The sequence below is a fragment of the Nannobrachium achirus genome (genome assembly GCF_963921795.1).
Source record: "Nannobrachium achirus genome assembly, chromosome: 3".
NCBI classification, from domain to species: Eukaryota; Metazoa; Chordata; class Actinopteri; order Myctophiformes; family Myctophidae; genus Nannobrachium; species Nannobrachium achirus.
Window position 1 is genome coordinate 4,865,786 of NC_137812.1, and position 12,341 is coordinate 4,878,126.

The 12,341-nt window shown below is 40.0% G+C and overlaps 1 protein-coding gene across 1 annotated transcript in view; it reads right to left on the bottom strand.

Annotated features, from left to right (window-relative positions):
- LOC308281047 (uncharacterized protein) overlaps positions 1–5,296 on the bottom strand; it is a 34,351-nt gene extending 29,055 nt beyond the window's left edge. Inside the window, exons 1-4 of the mRNA XM_080721115.1 lie at positions 5,120–5,296; positions 3,301–3,411; positions 3,074–3,179; positions 1,724–1,822 (exon numbers count right to left, since the gene is read on the bottom strand). The gene's annotated coding sequence lies outside the window, so the exon portion shown is untranslated. The remainder of the gene's footprint in view (positions 1–1,723; positions 1,823–3,073; positions 3,180–3,300; positions 3,412–5,119) is intronic.
- Positions 5,297–12,341: the final 7,045 nt, after the last annotated feature.

Genomic DNA, 12,341 nt, shown 5'->3' on the forward strand with positions numbered 1-12,341 from the left:
GGCCAACAAAGTAAATCGTCACTGTCGGGCAGAAACCTTGTATCTCCAAGTTTCAAATTTGTACATTTTTAAAAGTAAAGCCCTGCTTCACCATACAAGGCTTTTGCACAAAAGTAGTGAAAACAGCAGATCTACAAGCACACAACGCCTCGCACCGTGCTTGTAGATCGGCTGTTTTCACTAGTTTAAATCATTTTTAAAATGATAAATACAAAACAAACAGTTTTGGACATACAAGGTTTCCACCCGACAACGACGAAATATAACTCATGTAATTGGCCCGCTGGCTTGTCACTTTGTCACAAATCTTTGAGTAGCAGCAGCGCTATCTCTCTCCATAGCGCGCAATGAGGGCCTCTCCAACTCTTTTTCCCCGGCTGAATCAGGGGCCCAGCACGTCCCTGAAACACACAGCTGGGTTCGGGTCCCGATCCCGACGACCTTCGCTGCACATCAAAACCCATCTCTCCCTGTTTCATGTCTACCTACTGTACTATCAATAAAGGCAGAAAGGACACCAAAAATATCTTTAAAAAACGCATGTAAACAGTTAATAATTAATCCAGCTACTGTCTGTAGAATCTGACAATGACGATGGATAATGATGTTTATGATGAAGAAGATATCTTACTATCATCTTTCTCCAGTATTACAGACAGTGTGACTGCTATATTCAGTCCTTGCTGTACTAACGTTTTTTTTAGTTTTGGGCTTTTATACCTTATTGAGAGGACAGTAGTAGACTGACCTGAACGGGGGAGAGAGATGGGGAGTGACATGCAGCAAAGGTCGTCTGGAACGGGACTCGAACCCGCGACACGCTGTCAGGCATCAGAGCCTATGTGGTATGCGACTGGACCACTAGTCCAGTGGGCACCCGTCCTCACTGTACTAACTCAAAACAGTTTTAACCTGTTGCAATCTACCAGGTTGTATAATAATACTGCGATCTGAGAGTTAATATATGAAAGCTAGGGGGCGATAGAGACAACAGAACAAATTCATAAAAGGTTTCTGCCTAACAGCAACAATACAGTATAGCATTAACACAACTACTGCCTCTTAATCTGAAGGTTTGCTTGGTGCCTCGGTGCCACGCCGTTTCCTCCATAGGCCGCCGCTATTATTTTGAAGGGCTGGAAGGGGGTTGTTTTTGTTTTTTTGGATTATCACTTGACGGCAACGATTACGTCATCTAGTCACATGACAGTGTGGGTCCAGAAGGGAAACATGGCTGCGCCCATCCCGAGTCTAGAGTGTGCAGAGTGGAGACCCCTCTTTGTATACAAATGTCTTTTATGAGTTATTGAAGTTTCTTCATGGGCCTCTCAATGGATTTACTATGGAGGAGCTTCACTTCGCGTGCACGCCCGACGTGCGTTGTAAACAAATCGCGGACATTACCGGAGCGACGTACAGTAAGTAATAATATCTTTACTGTATATACAGTAAGATTGACAGTCCTCACCGTCAACGGCGCCATGGTATTAACCCTTTCAATGACGGTGAGCGTCGTCAACAGCAGCAGAACAGTTAAAAGGAGTCTTCAACAATTCCTTTAAAATGTATTCTTCATATAATTGGTCCATCTTGGCATTAGGGAAATGCTTGTTGTTTGTTCCGCCTTTGAAGCACATTGGAGGGATACGGGCAGTTCAGAATACTCAAGCCAATAATCTTAATATCAGAACAGTCAGATTTATTTTTAGGCACTTCATCTTACGTGACTGCAGCTTGCTCAAGTCCTGCTTCTGCATGTGCAGCCGGCCAAACTGGGTGCCGAAGAGGCGAAGACATTATGGGAGATGTTCTTCTTCTTGGGCTGCAAGAGGGATGGAGACAGGAGTTGGGTATTATTGTATGACTGGTATATTATGTCCAGGGACGTGCTGGCCATTGGGGCAAAGCGGGATAACTCCCGAACGGCCGGTTCATACCCGGCCGGTCCAGCCCGGCCATTAGGAAAAAATGAAAAATTAAATGTCGGCCTTCGTTCCATTTTGGGGGCTGGGTGGCCAATAAAGTAAATTGTCACTGTCGGGCAGAAACCTCGTAACTCCAAGTTTCAAATGTGTAAATTGTTTCGCAAAGCAAAGCCCTGCTTCATCATACAAGGCCGTTGCACAAAAGTAGTGAAAACAGCAGATCTACAAGCACACAACGCCTCGCGGTGCGAGGCGTTGTGTGCTTGTAGATCGGCTGTTTTCACTAGTTTAATTCATTTTTTAAATGATAAATACAAAACAAACGGTTTTGGACATACAAGGTTTCCACCCGACAATGACGAAATATAACTCATGTAATTGGCCCACTGGCTTGTCACTTGTCATGATCTGAAATGGCAAATCTTTGAGTAGCAGCAGTGCTATAGAGAGAGATCTCTCTCTATAGCGCAATGAGGGCCTCTACAACTCTTTTTCCCGGGCTGAATCAGGGGCCCAGCACGTCACTGATTATGTCATTGGGGAGGGGGGGTGGATTATTCTGGCTTTGTGGTAATAATGACCTTTCCAGCACTTAGAAGGAGCAATGTACAGGACCCAGGGTTCCCCCACATTTTTACCAATGAATTTCCAAAACTTTTCCAAACCTTTTACAGAATATTTAACCCAATTTCCAGGACTATATAAATAACAATAATTCAGCTCAATAACGAGTCGCTTACTCCTATGCGCAATGCCCAAAGACAGGTAGTGTATGGCAGTGGTTCTCAACCTTTTCAGGCCGTGACCCCCGAAATAATCATATTTGAACTGGGGACCCTGACGAGCACTAAGAGTTGAGGAATTTTGTATAACACTGTTTTATACGCGAGGCGTTGTGAGCATGTAGATCGGCTATTTTCACAATTTCTGCCTCTAATATTTAACAACTTGGCCCATGTTTAATTTGTCATTTCAGAGGTATTAACAAAATCAATAACCAAAGACAATGCATAGCTATTTTTTTCCAGGACCTTCCAGGACCCTTTATGAATTCCAAAACTTTTCCAGTACTGGATTTTTTTTTTTTCTAATTTCAAAATATTTCCAGGAATTTCATGACCGTGGGAACCCTGTGTTTAGCAAATTACCTGGAGCTCTGTTTTCCACTCGTTGACGACCTCTACATTCGTGGCCATGTGCTGCATGATTGGCTGTAGGTGAGCCTCATCATTAATAGTACTGCTCTGTAGGAGTCTGTAACACACATGAAGCAAAAACAACTAGAACCAAAAGACAAAGTGTCCAGCTAGCCATCTGTACTAATATATAAGCCAACATATCCCTGTCCCTCCATTGGTCCCACTAGTCAACTCACCCATGACAGGCCATCCAGCAGCAGCTGGGAGAGGAACAGGGAAGCAGCAGCAATCTCAGAAGGCCGGTGGTCGAGGAACGTCAGCTCCATCGTGTGCATCTCCATAGTAGACTGGAACAAACAAACACTATTTAAAATACTGCTTGCAAATACAAATTCCAACTACTCTGAACATTCATTTTAACCACAGACAGGTTCACTGAACCTGTGTTCACTGTCAGCCCAAATCTGATTATTATTATTATATCCAGAATGGAAATAATTAGCATCATGCAATCATCAGATATAATTTGATGGAGTGAAATGTGATTTGATTACTAAATGTGTGTTTCAATTTACGATTTAGGCATTTTGCAGACACACTTAAAGAGGAGAACCACCCATTTTCAAATTGAACTGTCATTAATATACCTTTAAGTTTGAGTTGTTATGTGGAAATAAGAAAAAAGTCCCCCCCTTCTGTGTTGCCTAAGAACTGGAGGATTGACTGGAGGGTTGCTATTGTATTAGATATTATCATTCATTGTTCATCATTATTTGTTGCATTCCTAAAACATCACAATACTTCTCTGCTCTATTGATAAATTGGATTCGGGAAATGTTGGATAATCACACCGTTACTAGTCAAATAGAAAATAATTTATTAAAAAAGAATCATGTCAGATTGAGGACCGATGCAGAATAAACTAATGTCATATAACCTGTCACTCATCTCCCTTAAACAATCACATTGATGTATATGTCACCTTTATAAGATTCAAAGCCTTGTTGTATCTGTTAATGAATCTTCCTAGCAACAAATAGACAATCTCAGAGCAGTTAATTATGCATGGCTCATTGAATACAAAACACACTGGGAGGATTTTCTACCAGTGCAACTAGACAACGTGGGCAATTGAAAAGAAATGTAATAAAGTATTACACTTAGGCTTGTCATGATACTGGATTTCTAACTTCGATACAATATTTTGAACATTTTCGATACTCGATACCATTTTCGATACCACGCAACTACAACTATTTTAGTGCAAAAAATGATAATTTTCATTTAAAGAAAAATACAGAACTTCTTGAGGTAGATGGTAGTGCACTTTTTAAAGGCCTGCCTTTGATGTTTTCACATTCTAAGTACAAATAGGCCTTTAAAATAACTAGGAATAAGCCAAAATAGGAAGGATACACATAAAAGTAACGTTTGTGTAAACACCAACGAGAGGTAAAACGGAGTATCGATATTATCTATACTATGGAAAAGTCATATTGAAAATCAATACTATATTCAAAATCGATACTTTTCGATAAATCGATATTTTTGACAACACTACACTACACAGAGGCAAATATTGTACTTCTCCATTACAATTCTTTGACAACTTTAGCTACTAGTTACTTTGTAGATTTTGATTACTATTACAAAACATATACACTATAATGAGGGAAAACTGAAAGTGGAGTCCAATTTATTTGTATAGCCCTTAAAAAACAGACTTTTTTACCCTATCGATTACTCACCGCATGGAGACGTTTCGAGAATTCATGGATTGTTTGGGTTTTGTTGCATTCCTTTGCCAATAATTTGATCTCCATAGGGATTAGGGAAGAAAAGCAGGCTCTTAGTGTCTCCATAGGGAACCAATGCTGGTCATCAAATTATTGGATTAGGAATGCAAAAAATATATATATCCATGAATTCAAGTCTGCATGGGGTGAGTAATCAATAAAAAATAAGTTATATTTGGGGTAAACTACTCCTTTAACCACTCACATGAAAGGTAGAAAAAGGAGAGGGGTAGACTTTGTGTCTTTTAATTTAACTTACAGTACATCCAGCTTGGGGAAGTGGTGAGGATTTGGCTGAGTCTGTCATGGTAGTTCTGCTGTGTGAACTTTGCGCATGTAGAAGTGTCAAATGCGATGGATCTGGTAATGTTTGTGCATCACTGTGGGAGTCTTCCGCTGAGTTTTAGATAAAGTCAAGTGGATGAACTCCTGTATGGAGGAAGAGAGCAGCATTAGATGGGTGACAATGATGCTTGTTGCTGCCCCGGTGAACAACTAGCAATGCTGAACAGCAGGTACCACTTTATGTCATGGTCAGAGCTCATGATTAAAATGTAATCTTAAAATGTACAATTACAATTTACAATTTAGGGATTTAGCAGACACTCTTGATCCAAAGCGACTTACAATAAGCAGTAGGGGTGTGAAAGAATATTCTTTATTCGAATATTCGTTCGAATGTTAACAATAAAAGAATATTCGAAAGTAAAATCTTGAGCTTCGAATTAATTTATATTTAATTAAAAAAAATCTACCGCACTTCTCGCGAGATTCTGGGCGCATGGAACGTTAAAAGGTCCCTGGTCTCGCAAGGCAGAAGTCTCCATTAGCTGCTGCAAAAGTGGGCTGATCTACAAGTCCACAATGCGTCGCTGATCCAATACGCTGTGGGCTTGTACATTAAGGGTGCCTATTTAGCAACACCGTCATACGGCGAAGAATAAACCTCCAGCTGCTTAACTTTCCATTCACACTGTCACTGCATGGCCGTCGTCCGCTCCGCGCAGGGGAGGGGAGCTCTCTCCATTCCGACGGTGGAGAGATGCACTCGCCTTGCAGTGCTTTTAAACTTGATTCAGAATGATTAACGAGTCTATCTGAAACGGGCGACGCATTTGGTAGTGACGGGAAGCCGGACAACGAGACTTCTCCACCGAAAAACACAAAGCATGGATTTCTTCTCTCACGAGTTATTCTCCCCGCACGCAGCCACGGTAAAACTCCCTCCGTCACACTCTTGTAGAAGTTGTAGACTACCTAATTTGGTTCAAACCAAAACATACTCCATTGGTGTGATTATAATTGCTCGTTTCATGTCGTGGCTGTTCCAACTCCATCACAGGCTGCTGCTGTGAGTGTGACGCTTCGCAACGACGATGCTATGCTGGCAGCTGCGTGCACACAGACATCAAACGGGGCTTGAGCCCCTGCCCTTTTAAGAGAGAATTGTCCGCCAAAATGCCCTTTTAGAAATGTCAGCCCCTGCCTCTCTTAACATTCTTTGCACGGCACGTCCCTGACCAACGCGGACCTGGCTGCACGACCGCGACTGTCTCTACAGTTTACAGTTTAGGCATTTTAGCAGATGCTTTTAATCCAAAGCGATTTACAATAAGCAGATAACACATCACAATAATAAACACGTTAATATGTCAGTACACCAACAGCAATATAACAATGCAAATAAAATAAATTAAAGAAAAAGGTTTCTTAAAAAAAAAAGAAAAAAAAAAAGATTAGAATAAACAGCTTCGAATTGCGAATGCTTCGAATTATTCTATATTTTCGAATATTCGAATTTATTCGAATCAACGGTGGATTTTCGGCCGAATATTCAAATGCTATTTTTGGCACATTTTCACAGCCCTAGCAGGTAATACATCAATATAACAAGCAAGATAATATGTCAGTACATGTCATCAACAGCAATACAACAAATGCATAGGAATATCAATCTAGAAAAACATTAACATAGGTAGACCACGCATGTAAGCAGTAAAAATACTTTTCTAAAACCTAAAAAAAAATGCTATCTAACTTCATGTGTGGTCATCGAGGGAAGGGAAGGGTTACAGTAGTGCTATGGGTTTAGTTTGGAGTCTGAAGAGGTGAGTCTTCAGTCCACGGCGTAAGCTAGGGAGTGAGTCTGTAGTTCTAAGTGTGACAGGGAGTTCCACAGTTAACCACTTGAACCGTCATTAATAAACTTGACCTTGGCTTTCACTCTGTACTTAGGCTGCTCTTTTTCCCCTCTACACCAAAGCTCTTTGCCAAAAATAGCCAATCTACAATTCCACAATTTGGGGGCCAGGATGGCAAATTGTCTAGGGTTTTTTAGAGGGGCTTCTGTCAGCATCCTTGTGTTGGAGTTTACAACTGTAGTTTCCACCTTTCCAACATTTTGCAAGCATAGGAGTGGGCTCATAACTGCTGTTATAAACACATACATTTGATGCTCCTTTTATTCTCTCTTTGCTCTTTTTTGCACTCTTTTTACGTAATTATTATGCTATTGTTATTATCTAAGCTGCAGCATTGTCTGAAGGAAGCCAAACCAAAATAAGTTTTATTCTTATGTACCGGTAAACAAGATGTAACAATAAAGTACAACATTGATAACTCGTAAGTGTCATAAGTGGACAACAGACACCCAAAAAAAGACTTCAATGTTTAATGGTTACAATTTAATGTACAGTCTGTATACCAATACTGGAACCCAGTTGGAACACATTTTTGAGTATCTAAATTAAATGTTTGAGTCTTGTTGCAGTTAGTATGCCACATGATCTTTGATGATGTTTGTGTGTGTATGATGAGTATGTGTGGATATTATAATATAATATCCACATGAATTATGTTGTTTTGTATATTATACACATACACAACATAATTCAACATCAATACCCAATCTGAGAATTTAAACCATATAGCTACTCTATTACATTACAACACAGTCAAAAGCCACATCATTAGACAGCATGGCATGCCACTACTTTGAAGTTATACATTTCAGCCATTTGGAAATAGACAATCTACAAGCTCACCAGCGTTATGAGCTTGTGGATCTGGTATTTTCAAAAAATGTATCATTTTTGATAACTTGAAATAGGACATCATGCACAATGAGTACTTTATCTTTTGCTACTTTAACTATATTTTGATGCCAATACTTTTGTACTTGTACTCAAGTATATTTTGAAATCCGAACTTCTACTTGAAACAGTATTTCTACACTGCAGGATTGATACTTTTACTTGAGTAAGACATTTGAATACTTTTCCCACCACTGTTTATATCAGTGTTTCTCAAAGTGGATTCCAGGCAGACTGTGGGTTCCTTTAGCAGGGTCTAAATTGACCCATACAAGTCTGTAACTCTGACAGTGTACAAATGGAAACATTGGTCCCATTACATGTGTACACTGTCAGAGTTAAGGGGAGACCTTGGAATGTAAACGTTTGAGAAACACTGGTTTAAACGTCCGTTCACATCAACACACTGATGGTGTGTGTAATAATAATGTGTCACAACACGGCTGTGTCTCAGCTGAGCTCTGATGACAACTCAGGCATTTAAACCACATAAAGACCGTTCAAATTACAAAACCAACGCAGCGGCATCACCTCCGACGGTCTACGAAACGCCAGTGTGAACGAAACAACGTACCTTTGCTGTGGGAACCACCATAATCTTCCTGAAGTTATAAAGTGCCATGTAGTTGTCAGGACTGCGTGGCCTGCCAGTCAGCTGTTGTTGTTGTCCCGACCGGAACACAGAGGAGCTGAGGAAGCGGGGTGTAAGGGTTTCCCTGCACTGCCCCCTGGTGGACTTGTGTGGAACACATATAGTTTGGAAAATATATAGAAACTAGAAGATCTACAAGCTCACAAGGCATCACATCGCAAAGCACTGTGAGCTTATAGATCTGCTATTTTCAAATGGCCGAAATGCATACAGGGCTGAAGTGGTTAGTGTATGTTTTGTAATAATAATCAAAATCTACAAAGTAGTAACTACATTTCAAAAAGAAAAAAGAAAAAAAAAGTGGAGTAAAAAAAGTACGATATTTTTTTCTCTGAGACAAAAAGTGTAATTAAAGGGTATTATTAACATACATTATGAATCAATGACCCTATCATATAACATCTAAATATACAGGTAATATCAATCTGTTTTAGTTATTAACATACATTATGAATCCATGACCATATCATAACATCTAAATATACAGGTAATATCAATCTGTTTTAGTTATTAACATACATTATGAATCAATGACCCTATCATATAACATCTAAATATACAGATAATATCAATCTGTTTTAGTTATTAACATACATTATGAATCCATGACCCTATCATAACATCTAAATATACAGGTAATATCAATCTGTTTTAGTTATTAACATACATTATGAATCCATGACCCTATCATAACATCTAAATATACAGGTAATATTAAACTGCTTTGTTTCAGATCACAGTTTGCGAGCTTTTGGAGCGGACCATTGAGCGTGACGCGCGAGCCAGCCGCGCGCACGCTGATTGGCTCTGCGCTGCGTACATAAACCCTGCTCAGACGCAGAACGGGCAGTCGCGCAGTTGAGCGGACAGACGGCGGCCGCGCGCAGCAGCAGCAGCAGCAGATCAACAACATATCATCACAGTCAAGTGTCAACGACACAATGTCACTTCATATCTACAAGCTTCAAATGTTCCTTTTTGCCTGCCTTTTCCCTGCTTCATCACACAAGACTGTCTCACAAAAGTAGTGAAAACAGCAGATCTACACGTTTCCCCCCTCCACTAGTTTAAATAATTTTTACAATGATAAAAACGAACGGTTTTGGAATTGGTTTCCACCCCGACAACAACGATGTCCTCCGGCCTCCGACCATCAACTTGAACTCCTGAAGGGATGAATGATGCAACGGCTCGTCTCTCCACTGTCGCCAGCAGAGGGCCCTCCAAGCGTAGGAATCAATCGACGCTCGTTCACCACTAGGCTACTAGACCTGTGAAATTCACATTTTGGTCACAACTAAGGTAAATACTAGTTTTTGTTGTTGTTGTTAGGAATTCGGCACGTTTATGGTTATGTGGTGTTTGTGTGTTTACATTTAATACTAGTAATTTAGCCTTGGAGGCCACACAGCACCATCGACTTTTCAGTTGATCACAGTCATCTGGTCATGTGATTCGTGTCATATTTAGCTGTTGAGTTAGCTTAGCTAGCTAGCAGTTGCTGCCGTAAACAATCACGTTCAACTGTCCGTCCAGCTCATAGAGTATATATAAAAGGTCCAGCTAGGTCCGTCCCCATTGATTCCCAAAGCCTATTTAAAACAAGACAACTGATCTCTGTGTTGAAACCCGGAAGTTAAACGACAAAACGTTATTATTTTGAACAACAATGATTTAATGAGGCTAATAAATGTTAATATTTAATGTCAGTTGCAATAATATCAACGTAAACGTAATACTTTCAAAACGTCGCAGAGGCCCGTTGCTATGGTTACCGCACCGTGTGTGTTTTTGAACTTGGCGGACCAATGAGAGTGACGCGCGGCGCAGTGACGTCACTGCGGAGAAGGTTCGGGAAACTTCGGGCGCTTCCGGCCACAACGGGTCGGGTTGCCATGTCCCCTTATTGTAAGCGACGTTGGGCTTGTTTTTCTGTACATTTTGTAAATGATTGGTACTTGTTAAGTTGTTATTTTTCAAAAGTGTGAGCTTGTTTGATTGGCTGTTTATCTTCAAAGCGTTCACGTTTCCGCGGACCGTTGCGCCGTTGCTATGGTGGTTGCTATGTACAGTACGTCACTTCATGAGGCCTGTAGTCGCTTGTTTTCGTGGACTTGGTTGCTTATTTCACCAGCTAAATCTGGCAAGCAACGCTGAGACCACGGTAGCCACCTAATGAAGGGAAAATAATCAAAATATTAAGGATCTACTTATTTAAATCCACTGGTTCTCAAACTGTTTCATGTCAAGGACCCCCAAATTGACAATTACTAGCCCCCATGTGAAAAGATAAGCCAGGGACCCCATAAGAGAAGATTTTTACAGCTCTAGCAGTGATTCTCAACTATTTCAATTTCATGGACCCCCAGTTTGACATGTATGGCTACGCTACGGACCCCCATTTAATGGTAGCCTATTTCTATTTCTGGGACACCAATTTATTTTGTAAAATCAATGTTAATTCAACTCTGAGAGTGCACTACAAATGAAACCAAATGGACGCTAACCATGACGCTAACCCATTTGGTTCCATTCGTATCTGGATCTGCTCGTTTGACCAGTGGAGGGCGTTAAAGTTCTCACTTGTGTCACGTTAGAAAAATGCTAATAACAGTTGTGCTGTAAGACTTTTTAGTTGGTTAAGATCTTATTGTTGGTTGTTGGACATGGTTAAATGAGTTTGGAATCATTGAGATCCTCTTAACGGTTGGTTGTTTGTTTGACATGGTTAATGTGTTGTTGAGGCTAGATTAATGGGTCATATAATATTTCATCTTTATGCATAATTACATTTTTAACAATGGTTTTCATGTTGTTTTCAAGTGTTAATTGTGTTATCTTTGTCTTGTAATCTGTACCTAATTAATGTTTCCCTTTTATCTGTATTGTGCTGGTGTTGTACTGTCATTATAGATTATATTTGTATTTATAACCCATTTAGAACGGGTACACATTATAGTGTATCATTATTTTATGCTTTAACTATTGAAAAATAGCAGATATACAAGCTCACAGCGCGGCACCGAGTGCCGTGTTGCGAGCTTGTAGATCTGCTATTTTTGAAAAATCATGAAAATTTGAATTTTGACCTGATTCTATAAGTGTCTTTTGAATCCTTCTAAGATTTTGGGAAAACCCCTATGTTTCTATGTCAGCAATCTGGCCAGCCATCATCAAAGAAAAGGTCCTTTTCACATAACTGGAGCTCAGTTAGTCTGTTCTCGAGAGACTGCTAGGTCAGTGGTTCTCAAAGTTTTTCATGTGAAGGACCCCCAAAATGATTTTTATTTGGCCACGGACCCCCATCTCAAAATATTTAGTTCCAGGGACCCCCCAGAAGCAACATTTGAGTTACAAACTTTGAAAATACATATATTGAAAGATTTGCACACATTTTCACAACTTACAAGCTCGCAGCTGTGAGCTTGTATATCTGCTATTTTTCAATAGTTAAAGCAGTCAATAATTCTAGGCCTAAAGGGTGTTACTGGTATGATGATGGAGAAAAGTTGGGGTATAATCTGAAGGCATTGAGATCATTTCAAGCCCTCATTACAAGGTCAAATAAAAGCTGATGGCTGACATGTTCCCAAGGCCAAAGTTAATTTCAGATGAATATTTTATAATGCCACCTTCTAGCTTGAAAACTAGTGGGAAACAATATCATATAAGAGTCATAGCTTGTTAACTGGTAATTATGAAAACATTTCCTTTCAATACAGTACTATATGATTTAT